The following is an 18,216-nucleotide window of genomic DNA, read 5'->3' as shown; positions in this document are numbered from 1 at the left end:
GAGTCAGGAACGACTAGCACATATGTGTGAGGGAAATCTTTGTGCCTAAATGGGACTAGAACTTATAGATTCCTCATTTCTAGTTTGGTGCTTTTAACGTCCACACAAAACTGGCTTACGTGAGATAAAGCACTTTTTATTTTATTTATTTATCAAATTTGGATGCCCTCCCATTTCACAAAAAGCGACTCGGGTAGCGTACAACAATTGAATAAAACAACAAATGTATAAAAATAATCATTACAAAATATTTAAAACATTATTAAAAGATGGAATATTATTAATAATTCAAAACATACACATTTGCAGAGCGGATGAATGTATGAACCACAATGGAAGAACCATCTGAAAATGTATTTATAGTATGCATAAGGAAACATCTGCATTCTATTGGAGGATTTATTAATTATATTGAAATGCGCTTTATGAAACATAATTCTGAAACCATGAATTTCCTTTGGTTCTTGCCGTTTTCTGTGTGGCTTCCTTTTTAGAGTTCCAGACATAAATCATTGTGGAAATATACACTTCCGAAAGCTTTGTAAATGAACAATTTCAAACCTCACTAAATTTACTTGGCAACTTTTGGGGGAACCAAGTACAAAGTCAACTTGACATATACAAGTTTTATGCAAGGACATTAGACTCCACTTTATTTATCCAGCAGTTAAGAAAACTAGGAAAATATGCTCTCTAAAGCTTTTGGTTCTCTACTTCTCTCTTTTAAAAAAAAAGTGAGGTGGGAGGGCAATGTATAGTACTAATAACAATAACCACTTGGAAAACTGAGGCTGTTTGAATAAGCAAGCATTAAACAATTAAAAGGAGAGATTATGGCCATGCAAATCCGTGAAAGGAGGAGGGGGCGTTATTGTCCCTGGCAGTGAGCATGAAGAGTCTCTTTTCAAGTTGTTAAAGCAACCACATCTTTTTCCAGGCTCCAATGGTGATCGCTCACGTGAAGCTTCTTCTGGCTGTCAAGCTTTTACCCAGATGGTTACTCAGCCTAGAAAGCTATGAGGCAGAAATTTGACAACACGGCTCTTTTAAAAGAAATGTTTATTACAAATATTAGAAGGTGCCAACTTTACGCCTCGAGGCGTAGGGAGATCAATTCCTCTCTCCTGCTTCAAATCTGATACGGTGTTGTTGTTTTTTCCTGGGTTGTCTAGATACCTCAGTTGTATCTTCATTGGAGTTTGATTGACATATTTGTGGTGTAACAGGCCCGGCTGTTGCATCTGGCCTTGTTTCTTCTAACTATTGCCACATGCCTAGTTGCCTATGCCTGCATGGCCATTTTGCTTCTGCTGAGGAAGAAGATGCAGGTGCTTTAATGAGACCGGACGATATTTTGTATGTATATTTATTTTGTATACATTTTATTTATTTAGTTAGTTAGTTTGTCACTCATGTGCAAGCTAACAGGAATAAGGATAAACATGAATAAGAACACAGGAAATGGGTAAAAATAAATGGGGACAGTAGGACACGGACGTTAGGCATGCTAGTGCACTTATGCACGCCCCTACTGACCTCTTAGGAATGGGGTGAGGTCAACAGTAGACAGTTTAAGGCTGAAGCTGTGGGGGTTTGAGGATGTAACAACAGAGTTGGGTAGTGCATTCCAGGCGTTGACTACTCTGTTGCTGAAGTCGTATTTTCTGCAATGGAGTTTGGAGCGGTTTACCTTGAGTTTGTATCTATTGTGTGCCCGTGTATTATTGCAGTTGAAGCTGAAGTAGTCATTGACAGGTAGGATGTTGTAGCAGATAATTTTGTATACTACGCTTAGGTCAGACTGTAGGCGGGGTAGTTCTAGGTTGCTCAAGGCCAAAATTTCAAGCCTGATAGTATAAGGTATTCTGTTCCAAGCAGAGGAGGGGAGTACTCTTCTCGTGAAATACCTCTGGACTCGCTCAATTGTGTTAATGCCAATATACAGTGCAGATTCCAGACAGATGAGCTATATTGGAGAATTGGTCTAGCAAAGGTTTTGTATGCCGTAGTTTACAATACAATATTACCGTAGAAGAAGCTTCGCAAGATTAGGTTAATAACTCCTAATGTCATTTTGGCAATGCTGTTACAGTGGGCGCTTAGATCATTTGAGATGATCAAGGTGTCTCCCCTGCCAGGTAAGTATGAGATGAGTATTCCAAGGTTTTTGATAGAGTGTGTTTTGTTGATGAGGTCGCATCCGCCTAGCTTGTATTTGGTGTTCTGATATTTTTTTTTGCCAATGTGTAAGACAGAGCATTTGTTGGTTGTATTTTGTGCATTAGGAAGAATCTCTTTCAAAGAATTGCCATGGTTCTTTTAGAGATGTTTGAAGTATCCATTATCTGGGACTAAGCGATGCCCTACAACTTTCTTGGACTAAAATTTCCAGTCTGCTCCTGTCCAGATGTTGCAGTGCAGTTCTCAACTGAAAAAGCAAACATCACCTTCCACCATATTAAATTTATTTTAGAGAATAATGTACTGCTCTTAAAGACCTAAGTGCTGAAGTAACAATGAAAGGGGAAAAGTAGTTTTAAATTATTTTTTTGTGAAGTGCAGGATTGGAACGATACCCATACCAACCATTATAAATTTTCAGAGAATGTTCTGTAAGTGAGTCCACCAGGAAATTTATCAGAACATTGATAGCATCTGGCAGAGTTTTAATGCAGCCAGTGATTAAATGATGTAATGGTTGGAAATTATAAAGCTTTGATCTAATTTAAAGACTCTTGAACTGATCTTGATCTCTGTTTATTGTTGCAAGACCTTTTTAAAAACTGTAATTTGGATTGTTCCCAAGAAATCAGAATAGAAGCAATATACTTTTCCTTTTAGTTGAAAGGCAGAGCTGTTCCTATTTCACAGCAAATTTGCTTCTTCTGTGGATTGATAATCCCATCCCTACATTTTACCATGTAAAGGTAATAATAGCAATAGCCCTTAGACTTACATACCACTTCACAGTGCTTTTACAGCCCTCTCTAAATGGTTACAGAGTCATCCTTTTGCCCCCAACAATCTGCAGTGTCAGCAGCTGCCAAAAAAAGCCATCATAGTTATAGGCTGCATAAACAGAAGGATAGAATCAAGACCATGTGAAGTGTTAGTACCACTTTATAATGCCTTGGTAAGGTCACACTTGGAATACTGCACCCAGTTTTGGTTGCTGCAATATAAAAAAGATTTTGAGACTCTAGAAAGAGTGCAGAGAAGAGCAACAAAGATGATTAGGGGACTGGAGGCTAAAACATACAGTATGAAGAACGGTTTCAGGAACTGGGTATGACTAGTTTAATGAAAAGAACGACTATGGGAGCCATGATAGCAGTCTTCCAATATTTCAGGGGCTGCCACAAAGAAGAGGGAGTCAAACTATTCTCCAAAGCACCTGAGGGTAGAAGAAGAAGCAATGGGTGGAAACTAATCAAGGAGAGAAGCAACTTAGAACTGAAGAGAATAATTAACCAGTGGAACAACTTGTCTCCAGAGTTGTGAATGCTCCAACACTGCACGTTTTTAAGAAGATGTTGGATAACCATTTGTCTGAAATGGGTGTAAGGTTTCCTGTCTAGGCAGGGGGTTGGACTAGAAGACCTCCAAGGTCCCTTCCAACTCTCTTATTCTATTCTAATCTGGGTCCTCATTTTACCCACTTTGGAAGGATGAAGGCTGAATCAACCTTGATCCTTCTCTTGCAGGCCTTCCAGGATATCTGTATTTCTAACCTAGTGGCAATGTTGCATCACACAGTCAAAACTAAGTGTATTCACACATATCCGACCCAATAAGTCAATTATAATGCTCAGCAAATTAGTATTAATGTAATCTTCTGAGATCACGATGCAGTCAGCCACGTTAAAACTTGACTGTCTAAATTTTTCTGTAAGCATGAAAATATTAAGAACTTGCCTGAACAGGTTTTCACTGTGGAAGATCTTAAGATCATCCACAGCTATCACGTTACTGAAATATCTTCTGTCATTGTCAAAACAAGCAGCTCTAACTTTGTGTATTTTTGGTTAAAACTGAAAGCACTGTGACAATTTGAAGTCTGGTTGAATCAATATAAAAAGCAAATAGGTTTTAATTTTACTTCCAAGATTCATTAGGAGTCTTGACGTGTTTTCAAGAGGCACTTCAAGTGTTTTCCAGTAGATATTTGTTCTTTGGAGGAGAATAATCAATAACCTTGATGGACATATGCATATTTCCTTTTTTTTTCTTCTAAAAAATTCAAGCAATGTGGAGAAGCTGGACTGGATCACACGTTGATATATTCTCAACATATAGAGATGAAGCATACTCTGAGGATAATAAACATGCTCCATTATAACTGACCACTTTGGTTCATTTTCATATGGAGCAAAGTGCTAAAACACCTTTTAAAACATGGTCCTCATTTTTAAGATTTCAGCCTAGTATTTTGACACCAGTTTGGCTTGCCTTAGAGATTAAATGTACGTATTTTATGGGCTCTTTAGAATGTTTGTGATACCATTAGGTCTTCTATGGCAGGGGTGTCAAACTCAAGGCCCGGGGCCTGGATCCAGCCCACAGGGTACTTAGATCTGGTCCCCGATGCTGCCCTGGAAAAACCAAAGGACCAGTCCATGGTGCCTCTGCCAGTGAAAATGAAGCTTGGAAGGCCACCCACAGTCCTCCCAAGTGCCATTATCGCTGGCAGAGATTTGCAGGAAGCTGTCCCAGCCGAAAACGGAGCTCAGGAGCCCATTTTTGCTAGCAGAGCACTTGGTCCACCACAGGCACCCTCGACACAAGTGACAGTGAGCTGGCCACGCCCACCCCAGCCATGCCTATCCCATCCCTCTGAGGTCAAACACAACTCTGATGCGTCCCTCAATGAAATCGAGTTTGATGCCCTTGTTCTAGAGGGAGAAGGGCAGACCAGAAATCAGGTTAACCTACAACTGTTTGGTGGCTGTCATTGCTTATGGTCTAGCTGTCAGTTGTCAGTTTTGTTGATGTGTGAAACAACGTTGTCCTGATGTCTAAAGTCACTGACAATTAGTCAAAATGACAGATGCTCCTGGCTTGTGCTTGGCTTAGAAAAATGGTCCAGGGAAGAGAGAATCAGTGTTTCTTTCCATTCTTTCATCGTGATCATGAGAATGCAGTCTGCTCAAGAAGAAATAAATAAGACAATTAAAAGGCATTTCATTTTATATTACAGGCTCGTTTTTATCACACGGCCAATACCTTTCTTTGAATTTCCTTTGCTATTGAGGAACTACAAATACATATTTTTTCAAGTCTGTTATTAGGAATAATTTTAAAAATGAAACCTCTTTTTGTGGGGGCATGTTTCTTTTACTTCATGTTATTCCCTCATGCTCCAAAGTATTTGTTAGCAACATCATATTTTCTTCCCTGATTTCCAATGATATACATCTATTTTTAAAGTTATGTTATTTACTGGGGTGTTATAAAGTAAAGGTAGAGGTTCTCCTCGCACATATGTGCTAGTTGTTCCTGACTCTAGGGGGGCAGTGCTCATCTCCGTTTCAAAGCCGAATAGCCAGTGCTGTCCGAAGATGTCTCCATAGTCATGTGGCTGGCATTACTAAATTCCCAAGGCGCACCGAATGCTGTTACCTTCCCACCAAAGGTGGTTCCTATTTTTCTACTTGCATTTTTACATGCTTTACATGCTAGGTTGGCAGAAGCTGGGACAAGTAACAAGAGCTCACTCTGTTACACGGCGCTAGGGATTTGAACTGCCAAATTGCCGACCTTTCTGATTGACAAGCTCAGCATCTTAGGCATTGAGCCACCGCATCCCTCACTAAACATCATATTTAAATATAAATACCAATAGTAGAATAGCAGTGAAAAAATCAATTAGAAAGGTTTTTTCTTAAAGTTTTTGGCTTCTACTCTATTCATGGAGATCTAGAACAAATTTGTGGTGTTAGACATGTGTCTATTTAATTCTGTTCTTCTGGAGTGATGATGATGTTTGAAGGAAACATTGTGTAGCAGAACGAAATTTTTGCTGGCAGAGGGGTATTTTATCACTGTTTGTCATGGTATGAAAATAACATAACCAAAGGAAATCTGTATTTGATCTGGAAATGAATCTACATTTAAGGAACTTGTAATATTACAAAACAAAGCCACATTTCTTGTATGAAGCACTTACGTCTATGTTCAACACAGTTTACTTGAAGGTTTATCAAATTATACATTCCCAATGTCAAAGGACAAACCTAGATTTTCCAAAAAACAACAACATACGATTGCTTACAAAAACATGAAAATGAAGCAGAAATATGCAACAACCATGCCCACAACTGTAACTAAAACATTGTAAATAGTTGTCCTTTAGGGGGTAGTTATGCACCGATTTCTTCAGAGGCAATTGGAATGCTTTCCTTCAACAATAGTTTTTTTTTTAAGACCTTAAAATCCTTTTCTTTGATGCCATCAACAAGGGATTTTGTTGATTATTTTTCAGTAAAGTTGTTTGTCTGTGCTCGCCCTTCAGTTCCACATAAAGTATAAAAGGCTCTCCTACCTTTTTGGTGTAGAAAGAGGCAATTTTACATTTTTCCCCGGTATTGTAAAACATTCCGTGCCTCTGTAATTATATTAGTTTTAAAAATAAAGCCTTCATTGCTCCTAAGTTTGTTTGATGTCCTTTCCCTACTGACTCTATTTCCCCCCCCTCTCGTTTCCCCTTTACGTTAATGCGAAGAGACAGTTGAGTAAATGCACAATGAACTTCAAAACCTAGTAATTGTTTTTCAGAAAGAATGAAACTTGCGAATTAGATATGGATTGTAAAAGAACACCAGAGCTGATTAGTGTGTGTTAGGTTTGCCTGCTGGACCATTCTGACACCTGTCTCCCAGCTTTCTCGATAAATACTATAGCTGATCCCTCTATAGTGCCAGTCACACGGCAGCGAACGAGAGCTTGTGGGTGGGAATTAAAAAGATTCCCAGTGAACTCTTGTCAGGCTTAGAAATTCATGGAACTCGACATAAAAGGCAACATTAAACAAAGATGAGTTGAATCCATTTACATGAAAACTCTTAAGTTATCTGTGTTTAATTTTTGTTTATAAAGGAGAAGGAGAGAGAGACACAGGCAGGCTGGAATTGGGAGAAGGTTTAAGGAGGCTCCTGCTCCCCTTTTTTATTTTATTTTTTGGTAAGCTGTGCAGATAATAAGCTTTTCAGAAATTGAAGGTTGAGCAGGGAGTAAGCCAACTTTAGGAGGATAAAAAAAATTCCTTTCCTTCCCCAATCTTCCATTTAAAGAAATATCCCTTTCATCCTAAACCTTCTGGTATCTTGCTTTGTGGGCACACGGTCCATGTTGGTGCTTATTCATCATGCTTACTCAAGTCTCTTAATTACTCCCAACGTAGCTGCTCTGTCTCGAACTCCAAAACTGACCTTTCACTTTTTATTCCTGGAAATCATTAATCATACGCAATCAATGACAAGGGGACACAAGAGGGATTGCTCTCGCTTTCAGACTCTGCTCACTAGGCCTGGGAAGACCCAAGGTCCTTCCACACGCCTAGTAGTCAGACATATCTTAATTAATGATCCCTGAGTCCATGCAGGGGGTTATTAAGCCGCTGTGGTGGTGGTTTGCGTTGTTGAAAGTTGTGCAGATTTGCAGACTCCCAGAAATCATGGATGCATTCCCATCTGTGAAGATGGTGGCACAGAAATGTATGTATTTTTTGGGGGACTATAACACGCATCCGTGTATAAGATGCACCAAGATTTCAAAGAGGTAAGTAAGAAAAAAAAAGTTTTTGCCTTCTCCCAGCCCTCAGCAGAAGACCCTATATCATTTCAGAGAGATGGCTGCCCAGTTTCTTCTTAAAAACCTCCAGTGATGAAGCACCCCAACTTCTGAAGGCAAGCTGTTCCATTGATTAATTGTCCACACTGTCAGGAAGTTTCTCCTTAATTCTAGGTTGCTTCCCTCCTTGATTAGCTTCCATCCATTGTTACTAGTCTTGCCTTCAGGTGCTTTGGAGAATAGGTTGACCCACCCTCTCTGTGGCAGCCCCTCAAATATTGGAACACTATTATCATGTTGTCCCAAGTCACAAACACTGCTATTTCGTAGGTGGGTGAGGGACCATTTCATTAAAAAATTAATATAACCTAACATTTTCAGGACTAGATAGGCAGTGTTATCTTTACCATCATGATTTTCTCCAAATTATATGGAAGACAACATCTTTATAAGGCAGTGATAGCAAATCTTTTAGACACCGTGTGTCCAAATTGTGCACGTGTGCATGCCGGAACTGAAAGGTGTGTGTGTTTCAACATGCGTGCATGCGCAGCAGAGACCCAAAGACCAGCTGGCCAGCAGGAGGCAGTGCATCCCAAACCAGCAGCGCAGTAAGAGGTACCATATTTTTCAGAGTATAATACACACCTTTCCCCCCCCCTAAAAGAGGGTGAAAATTTGGGTGCGTCTTATACACTGAATGTAGCCACCCACCCACCAGGCCCAACCCTTTGGCCTCTGCCTCCCAGCAATTTACCTCCTTGCAGCAAAGGGGGAAAATGGGGCTTGCGGCTATAGCAATCCCTGCAGCCTGAAACAGCTGATGATCGGGAGGCCCATGCTGAAATTGAAAGTGAAACTTGCTGTTTGCTCCACAGGCAAATTGCTGGGAGGCAGAGGCAAAAATTTTTCTCTTGTGCTAATCAGGCTGTTTGCAGCAAGGAGGTAAGTCAATAATTATAAATGCCTATAGAATGTTCAAATTATTAGACTTATTTTTTAAAGACTGCTTTATTATTGTTCTAGAAAGCTTAACAAAATGAAGAAGCTTTTTAAAATAAATGCTTGATCTGAAGAGGCCCAGTGCTATTGTATCTTCTTTTAAATAGCAGAGAATAACTATTCTTCCAGAAAGCACATCAATTTTAACAGCATTTGTACAAGTATAGCCTGAAATGTGACACTACAAAAAGTGTACATTGTGTGTACTGTTTGCTGTTTGTTACAAGGAGGCAAATTGCTGGGAGGCAGAGGCAGGTATTTTTCCCTTGTTTTCCTCCCCAAAAACTAGGTGAGTCTTATACTTCAGAGCATCTTATACTTTGAAAAATACGGTAAGTTCTTTTTCTTTTGTGAGCTTCTGTTTCGTCATTTGCAGGAAACCAAAAGCTCATGAAAAAAATACCATGGAGATATGACCTGGGGCGACGGCGCGCTTGCCAGTAGAGAGGGCTCTGAATGCCAGCTCTGGCATACGTGCTATAGGTTCGCCATCACTGCTCCAAGGAATGCCTACAGGCCTAGGCTGCTCCTTTTCTCACAGTTTTTATAAAATCAATCCCATTTCTCCACTGTCTGAATCTCATCCCCTTTCATTTTATTGCGAATTGAACTGTGCATAGGAAGAATGAAATTCAGAAGGCCAAGGAGGAGATCAAATGTAACCAACCTCGCTGACAGTACTTGAATGTTCAAATCTCATGTTTAGCCCAGAGAGTTTAGAGCTGAATTATTTTGAGGATTATCAGAAAAATTCATCTGTCCTTCGCAATATGTCTGATGCTTTAGCTAAGCCCTAACAGATCACAACTTCAATAATGTCAGTTTTGTCACTCAATGCTTACTCACCTTGCAGCGTCTCTAATATAACGAAGTACTGATCGCTTTTAAACTTGGCTTTAACCTTGAGAGATATTATTCCTTGTTATGCATCCATATATTTTTAGGGGTTTTTAAAGTAGGTGATTTGATGTTTTCTATTATAGAGCATTCACAGATGGGATTAAAAGAGAAATGGTAGCTATATACTTTTACGGTTGGCAGTATCATTCCGTTCCTTATACAGTTCATCAAACAGTGATCTGCATAAATTATGGTAATTCAATGAAGAGGAGTTGACGAGAATCTTACTTGCCTATGTTTTTTGACAACAGCAAAAGCAGATGAGGGAAAAATCCCATTGATTATTTAAATAAAAGTACATTGGCTCTGTGGTCATTAATTGGTGATAGAAATTGGGAAAAGACTTACCATATTTTTCAGAGTATAAGACACATCTTTTCCCCCAAAAAAGGAGCTGAAAATCTGGGTGTGTCTTATATACTGAATACAGCACTTTTTGCCTCCCGAACCCTGACGCTTCACCAAAATAGCCATGCATAGCCTTTAGGAGGCTTCCAGAGTGCTCCTGGGGGCCGTGGAGGGCAGAAATGAGGGAAAAATGGGCCGTATTTTGCTCAATTTTGCCCCCCTGCCCCCAGGAGCATTCTATAAGCCTCCTAAAGTCTACGCATGCCCTTTTTTTTGACAAAAATGGCCCCATTTTCACAAAAATGGGCTGTTTTTTGCTCGTTTTTGTCCCCCCCCCAGGAGCATCTGCAAGCCTCCTAAAGGCTATTCGTGCCCTTTTTTCAGAAAAAAACCGGCCCCATTTTTGCGAAAAACAGACTGTTTTTGGGAGGCCTGCAGAGTGCAAAAACTTTTTTTAAAATTTGCCTGTTCAAAATTTTGGTGCATCTTATATTCTGAAAAATATGGTACCTATTGACAAAATCAGTGGTGGGCTGCTGGGGGTTCACAGGGTTTGGGAGAACCTCTAGTTAAGATTCTGTGCAGTTCGGAGAACCCCCAAATCCCACTCCTGGCTGGCCTTGCCCACCCCTCCCCTCCCAGGAGTCCCCACACGGCCCATTTTGGATGCAGGGAAGTGCAAGGCTGAGGGAGGGTGAAAAACAAGCCTACCGGAAGTTCAGGGAGGGCAGAAATGGGCCTGTTTCTGTCCTCTATAGGGCCTCCAAGCCTGGAGAGGCTGTTTTCGCCCTCCCGGAGACTCAAGGAAAGCCTCTGGAGCCCGGAGAGGGCAAAAGCCCCCCCCCCCCCAATATGGTGCAGGAGGCCAATTAGGCCACACCCACCATGGCCACACAGCAATCAGGCAGAGAACCCCTTGCTAAAATTTTGAAGCCCACCCTGGGCAAAATCCTAATTTATATTGTCTTGTCTGACAGTGCCGATGATTAAAAGGGAGTATTTATAGCATACTTTTGTGGACAGTGAAGTAGAGTTACTCAAAGCTTTCCACTGGTCATGGTGGTTATAGATAATTCTGAAACCTAGGCTCTCATGTATAATAGACCAGCAAATTCTATTTGCTTATTTCCATTTTGCTATTGCTATTCTCTGCTATTAACCTCAGTCCCATTTTTCCAGAAATAAATTTTCTTCATTTGATTAGGGCAAGATAACAAAACATTCATCAGAATGCTTGCAAATTCCATTCCAAACCATTTATGAAGATGTTGGGTTTCGTCTTTTGCATTTTCCAAGTTATTTTCAAAATGGAAGAGGAAACACCATAAACTTCATTACAGGAATTGATTCCAACTCAGGGGCGCAGGGAGAAAGAAATGGAGCATCTAAATTTCTTAGAAACGAGGCAACTGTAATATTCTTTTTCTTTTCCGGTATTTTTAAGAAGCTCATTTATTCAGGAAGGAAAAGCGATGGCATTTTTCTCTCTTTGAACTGTGAATGCATAATACAGCTAACTGGACAACTTCTGTAGCTTTATCAAGAAGGTATAACAAAGTAAAATATTTTTTAAAAATAAATTTTATTAATTTTCTATTAATTACATTTCTTAGTGCTTAATAAACATCATGTTGTCTGGGTATTTAATTTGCTTAACAATACAGATTCCATTCTTACTCTCCATCCCCCTTTTCCCCAAGCACTGGTAGAATAAGTTCCATGTTTGATAATATTCTGTGTCTTCTTTCTGATTGATTTTCAGTGTAAGTCTGTCCATTTCTGCACAATCTAGTATCTTCTTGATTATCTCTTCATCATGTGGCATTTCTTCATCTTTCTAATATTGCACAAAGATAATCCTCACTGCTGTTGAGACACGTAATACTAAATAAATGCTTTTCTTATCAATTTTTTTCTGATATCATCCCTAATAAAAACAGTTCATGTTTGAAATCTACATGTTTCCCTATTTTCTTTTCCAGCCATTTATGTATTTTTGCCCATTTTTTTTTGTTTTAGCACAAGTCCACCGCATATGATTAAATGTACCCATCTTTTGTGAATGCATAATGCAGCTAATTTGACAACTTCTGTAGTTTTATCAAAAAGATATAACGAAGTAAAAAAATATTTTACTTTCATACTCCTTTGAAATATTTCTTACATAGGTTCAGGAAACAGTCATGCACATTTGCCTTGGCCCAGGTTCCTCATACGATTTAGATTTTCTCAGCCTTAGTGTGTTAAGACCAAAAAGATGCGAAGAGATGCTTTAGATAATTGCCTGAACACTTCAAACACTTCACAAAACATGGGAAATTGTTTTTGCCTGGTAGTCTCATCATCTTGATGATTTGATGAAGTCATCATGTTGATAAAGAGTCTTGGTGGCACAGTGGTTAGAATGCAGAACTGCAGGCTACTTCTGCTGCCTGCTGGCTGCCTGCAATTTGACAGTTCGAATCTCACCAGTATCAAGGTTGACTCAGCCTTCCATCCTTCGGAGGTCGCTCAAATGAGGAGCCAGATTGTTGAGGGCAATGTGCTGACTCCTTAAACCCCTTAGAGAGGGCTGTAAAGCACTGTGAAGTAGTATATGTCTAAGTGTTATTGCTAGGTGCTATTTTAAAGTGAACACGCAGAAACCTTCTTTACACATTCAAATGATCCACAATTTTCCTTCTTCTCCATCTGCTTATCAAATACAGAAGGGAAAACTCTCCAGATTGGCTGTTGTATTAATTGGAGTAACACGAAGTAGCATATTGAAGCGCTGACAATTATTCAAAGAACTAAACAGTGCCTGTCATTGAAGGTAGGGAGAAAGGACTTGACATACCATGTCCGTTATGTTTGACAATTTCACCTTAAGCTTTTCTATCAATATACTCCAAGAAGACATAAACGACAATTATCCTGATTTCTTTCTTTTTTTAAAAAATAGTCCAATAAGAGTCAATGAGATGGAGAATAATCATAACAACCTATTAGGTATTTCTTTTAAGAACCTCTGAATGCTTGGAAGACATAATTTGGATTCACAGCATTGTCTTCAGTGGTTGATAAGATCAAGAATGGTGGTTTTTCAGCTTGGGAACTTTAAACTGTGTAGAATTCAACTCCCAGAATTTTCCATCCAACATAATGGCTAGGGAATTCTGGGATTTGAAGTCCACACATCCAGTGGTGGTATTCAGCCGGTTCAGACTGGTTCAGATTGAACCAGTCGACCAAACCCTCCCCTGCCCACCCGCCCTGGCACTATGCCATCCTATTCAGCCACATTTTCTGAGCTGTGTGCATCCGTGCAAGCCACACATGCAAGCAAAGTGCATGCATGGAAGGCACATGCACACATTTTTGGTGTGTGGCAAACCAGTGATAAAATTATGTGAAACCCACCTCTGCACACATCTTAAAGCTGCCAATTGGAAAACACTGATTTAGAGTTTTTCTGTTTATTAGTTTTTTAAAAAACTTGATTTCTGACCTGGGTGCATCTAGTCTTTAATATTTGCTGGGAAAGGACAGATAATCTCCTAATTTCTTTGTGTCCAACTACCTTAACTTCAATTAGTTTGTCATCCACTAATCTCACAACTTCCACAGTGTGCAGCCATATCTTCCTGTTGTTGTTCAACAACACTCATACATCACACTGGGCCCTATTTAGGATTATTTCCAGAGTCACATAATCACCAGCCGATTCCATTTTCACCAGCGCACAGGTTTTGCAATATCTCCAAATTGTATCTGTTTCACTTGATTGGAAGAATTTGCATTTATCCAGCCAATATGAAGATAATTGAATCAGCCCTTGCTACATTTTCTTTGTCTTCTTCAGATGTTTTCCTCAGTTCCTTTTCTTGTAAGATCATCTGGAATGTTATGATTAGGGAGACGATAATATTACAGTGTGTAGTCAGATCTTACCTCAGGAGTGACTCTCCTCTTACCAGGAGTAGCACAACTATAGATTAAAAAGCAGCAGTGATTTTATTTAAGGGGAGATAGCATTGCAAATAAAATGCAACTTTACAATATAATGGTTAATTCAGACTTCACGGATAAAAGAAACAGTGCCTTTGAGTTCCTTGGCAGCAATAAGGAAAACATTCCTTAAGATAAGTGTTTCTTTGAGGGCCCTGTGCCAATTCCTACATATTGTCCATACACTCATAGTTCATAGCTGCTTTGGGTCTTAGGGTGACAGCTGTTGTGACAATTTCCAGACTGAAGTTGTGCAGTCTAGCAGCTGGCAGTTGGGTATAAATTCCACTAACTAGCTTTTGAAAATGTCCACAAATTCTGAGTGTGTTGGGATCTTCTTGTCTAATATCTCCTCTCAATGCCCCAAACTGCTGCTAATGTTCACAATATACTTGGCTATTGCTTTTCCCTTCTGAATGCTATCATAATAATAGTTCATGAATAATATCCAGGTATTTGGCTGTTAGGGTTGAGGCGGCACGATGGCTCAGCAGTTAAGATGCTGCTGGGCTTGTTGGCTGGAAAGCTGGCAGTCTGGGCTCGAGACCCAAGTGCCATGCAATGGAATGGCACTTCTTCCTTTTCCTTCTCCCTCTCTTCTCCCTCTCCTTCCTTCCTTCTCCTCCTCTTCCTCCAATATTACCTAGTTGGGTCATGAAATATTCGCAAGAAAACCACCAAGCTCAGAGAGCACCAAGGACCCCACAATCCCTCTCCTTTTCCTCCTCCTCCTCTTAGCACTGATGATGTTGCCTAGTTGGGTCATGAAGCACCAAGGACCCCACATTTCAACCCTGAACTACAAATATCCTCCTCTATTAGAACTCTGCTGAGTATTAGTTGTGGGTCTTGATATTCCAGAATCATAAAGCATTTATGCATTTGTTATAAACAGCTGCGATCATAAGAAGAACTATAATCAATCTCAAATCCTACCTGGAATGTATCTGTCTGCTGTACTGACAATCTACCTGTATTACTTCAGGACTGAATTCTTTGCTCTTCATCTTCTTTTTACGAAGTCATTTGATTTTTTTAAAAATTTATTTATATAAGTAATAGTAGACTTTGGCAACTGGTTGTATAACAGACTTGCTGTCTGTTTGCTGTTCGTTTGTTTTGTTCTTGTTAGAGTCATCAAAATGTTGACAGCTGCATAACTCATTTTAAAGTATTCATACCCTGACAGATATTACAGATATTTGTCATTTTACTTACAATAAGTGACAGCTAAATTAGCTTTATGCTGTGTTGTAGGATATTTCCAATGCAGAGTGCCTGGTCATATTTGGATTGAATTTCTCCAATGTGCAGCTGATTGCAAGTAGTTATTAAGTAGAAAGTTGCACAGGACTAAGGAAAAAGTAAAGAGAGAGCATCTTCATCTTCCATGCTGTGGTCTACCTCTGATGTAGTCTAGGTTTTGCCTTGATGAGGGATACTCCCAAATGAAGCCAGGATGGAGAAAATGTTGGGGACTTTAGAAAGGAAGAAATAAACTTGCCTTCAAAAGTAGGTTAAGAAATGTAAACAAATCTGTCTCACCAAACAAGAGTAATGGATGGAAACTAATCAAGGAGAGATCCAATCTAGAACTAAGGAGAAGCTTCCTGACAGTGAGGACAATTAACCAGTGGAACAACTTGCCTCCAGAAATTGTGGGGTGCTCCATCACTGGAGGTTTTTAAGAAGAGACTGGACAGCCATTTGTCCGTAATGGTATTGGGTCTAGAAGGTTGGACTAGAAGACCTCCAAGGTCTCTTCCAACACTGTTATTCTGTAAACCAGAGGTCTTCAAACTTGGCAACTTTAAGACTTGTGGACTTCAAGAATTCTGGGAGTTGAAGTCCACAAGTCTTAAAGTTGCCAAGTTTGCTGTAAACCAACTCACCTGGAATTTCCTATTCTGGGCAAATATTTAAGTTTCTTTGTTTCATCCAACCTATACCCTGTAGTCTTGGTGATTGCTTAGAAGGTTAAGATGAAAATTGAAATAAAACCAAGAGAACATATTTGTCCATATTTTAACTTTTGAAGCTTGAAAATTGCGTGCACACCTTGTGCACCTTGAGTCATACTTAGTTTTTGAATAGCATATTGTGAAAAACTTCAAAAAGTAGAGATGATCAGGGCTAAAACTGTTCCTGTTCCTGTTCCTGTTCCTGTTCCTGTTCCTGTATCTATCTATCTATCTATCTATCTATCTATCTATCTATCTATCTATCTATCTATCTATCTATCTATCTACATATACTTACTGTATATATAAATAGGTGTGTGTGTGTGTGTGTGTGTGTGTTCCAGCATAACTCTGGAACACCTCGAGCAATTTTAACCAAACTTGGTACACAGATGACTTAATCTCTGGAAAAAAATACTGTGGGGGTAGGACACCCCTAATACCCCTTGGGGGGGTGTTCTGTTAAGATACAGCCTGTTGTGCCTTCAAATGGATTCTACTGTACTGCCATAAAATGGATTCTACTGGTCAGTGCATTGGAGTTGCCATGGTAACGGCTTCACAGTACTCCACAATGGGGCTCCCTCTGGTAAATGGGGAAATCCAACATTAGAAATTTAGTTTGGTCCAGACATTTTTAACACGGTGGTATCATTCTTCTTGACACTTCTGGGGGCGCAGGGAAAACATTATTAACCAATGTAATTGTTGCCGAAATCAGGGCTCAGGGAGAAGTTGCTCTTGCCATCGCCTCTTCGAGAATTGCGGCTATATTAATGAAAGGAGGGAGGACAACCTATTCCGTACTTATGTTGCCATTTATAATTCGTACCTTTTCTTTTCTAATACAGGATTGGGATAAATAAATACCCAGGCAATGCCGAGTTATCAGCTAGTTTAAAATAAATAATGAAAATACTGTAAATAAGTTCAAGCTGCACTACCAATCTGAAGCAACCTCTGAATATAGTAGAGCCATCATTTATTTGCATCTGCTTTACTTGTCTTGCAAAAGACAGTTTTGCTCTCTGTTGTTTTCCATGTATTGCCTCTTATCTCCTTTTCAAAAAACAATTAGGTTTTCAATGATGTAGTCTTAATTGGAAATAAACCACTTTAAGATATTTAAATACTTTTCACTTTACAAAAGATAGCTATGTACCAATACATAGAAGGATTAATTTTGTTGATAGAGAGACATGTTATTAAGGAAAAATGTTGGGTATCCATGTCAGGTCTCTGTGGAATTTTGGGGGAAACGAACATGAAAATACCTTTTGGTTTTAATTTCCATATGATGTTAATGCCACTTTTCAAATGTTCACATGGTTAAATCCTCAAGGATGTGATGGGACAGTCAGGAGCAAGGTACTGTAAATAGGCCAAAGGATTTACTTTATTGTTGGTTACCCATATGACAAGAACCTCACCAGACTGACTGCATTCCTTTGGGAACTAGCAAATAAGACTTTCCTAGTCTGTCTTACGTTGTTTCCTCCAGGAGTGGGTTGCTGCCCAATTACTGCCGGTTCAGTGCACAAAAATCTGTCATGCACATGCTCGCATTTGCACCTAACGAGGTCTGTGCATGCACACAATGTTAGAAAAGGGGGGGGGGATTAATTTTTTGCAATGAAGATTGTTTTGCACATGCTCAGAACCTAAAATCAAGATGGCACCAACGACGATAGTTTGGTGGCGTGGCAGGCTGAGTTACTACCTATGGATCCAAACCGGTAGGAACCCACTTCTGCTTTCCTTCCCTAGAAGAATACCATAAACACAACCACAATCACTCCATGTACTTACGGAAATGTATGACTAGTTTTTTTCCCCTCCCGATTGCTTGTATAAGGATTATTTTCTATATTATTCATGTTGCCTTGTATTTTTGTTGTTGTTATGGATTACACCAGTAGAGGCTAAACCACTTTCGTTGTATACATGATGTACAATGACAATAAAGGCTAATAATAATAAAGCTACAATGTGCTTGAATTCCCAACTCTGTTGTGAGTTGGAGGTTTATCAGGCCTCAGGAACTAGTGGAACATAACATCTTGTAGCCATGAAACTGAACTTCCTTCAAGTTAGAAAGAAATATAGTTTAATTCTTGTGCAAAATAATAATAGCACCTGTTCAAATTTTATATCCTATTTTGACTCTTGAGCAACATTGCTCTTGTGGTCATAAAACACACTAAGAAGGATCACAAAATATTCTTAA

The 18,216-nt window shown here is 39.5% G+C and overlaps 1 protein-coding gene across 1 annotated transcript in view; it reads left to right on the top strand.

The window, feature by feature from the left end:
• LRMDA (leucine rich melanocyte differentiation associated) overlaps positions 1 to 18,216 on the top strand; it is a 978,066-nt gene that overhangs the window by 180,585 nt on the left and 779,265 nt on the right. The gene's annotated exons all lie outside the window — the stretch shown is intronic.

Source organism: Thamnophis elegans, chromosome 15, assembly GCF_009769535.1.
Source record: "Thamnophis elegans isolate rThaEle1 chromosome 15, rThaEle1.pri, whole genome shotgun sequence".
In the NCBI taxonomy this organism is placed as follows: domain Eukaryota; kingdom Metazoa; phylum Chordata; class Lepidosauria; order Squamata; family Colubridae; genus Thamnophis; species Thamnophis elegans.
Note: the sequence above shows the minus strand (reverse complement) of the source record. Positions and strands in the feature narration are given on the sequence as shown.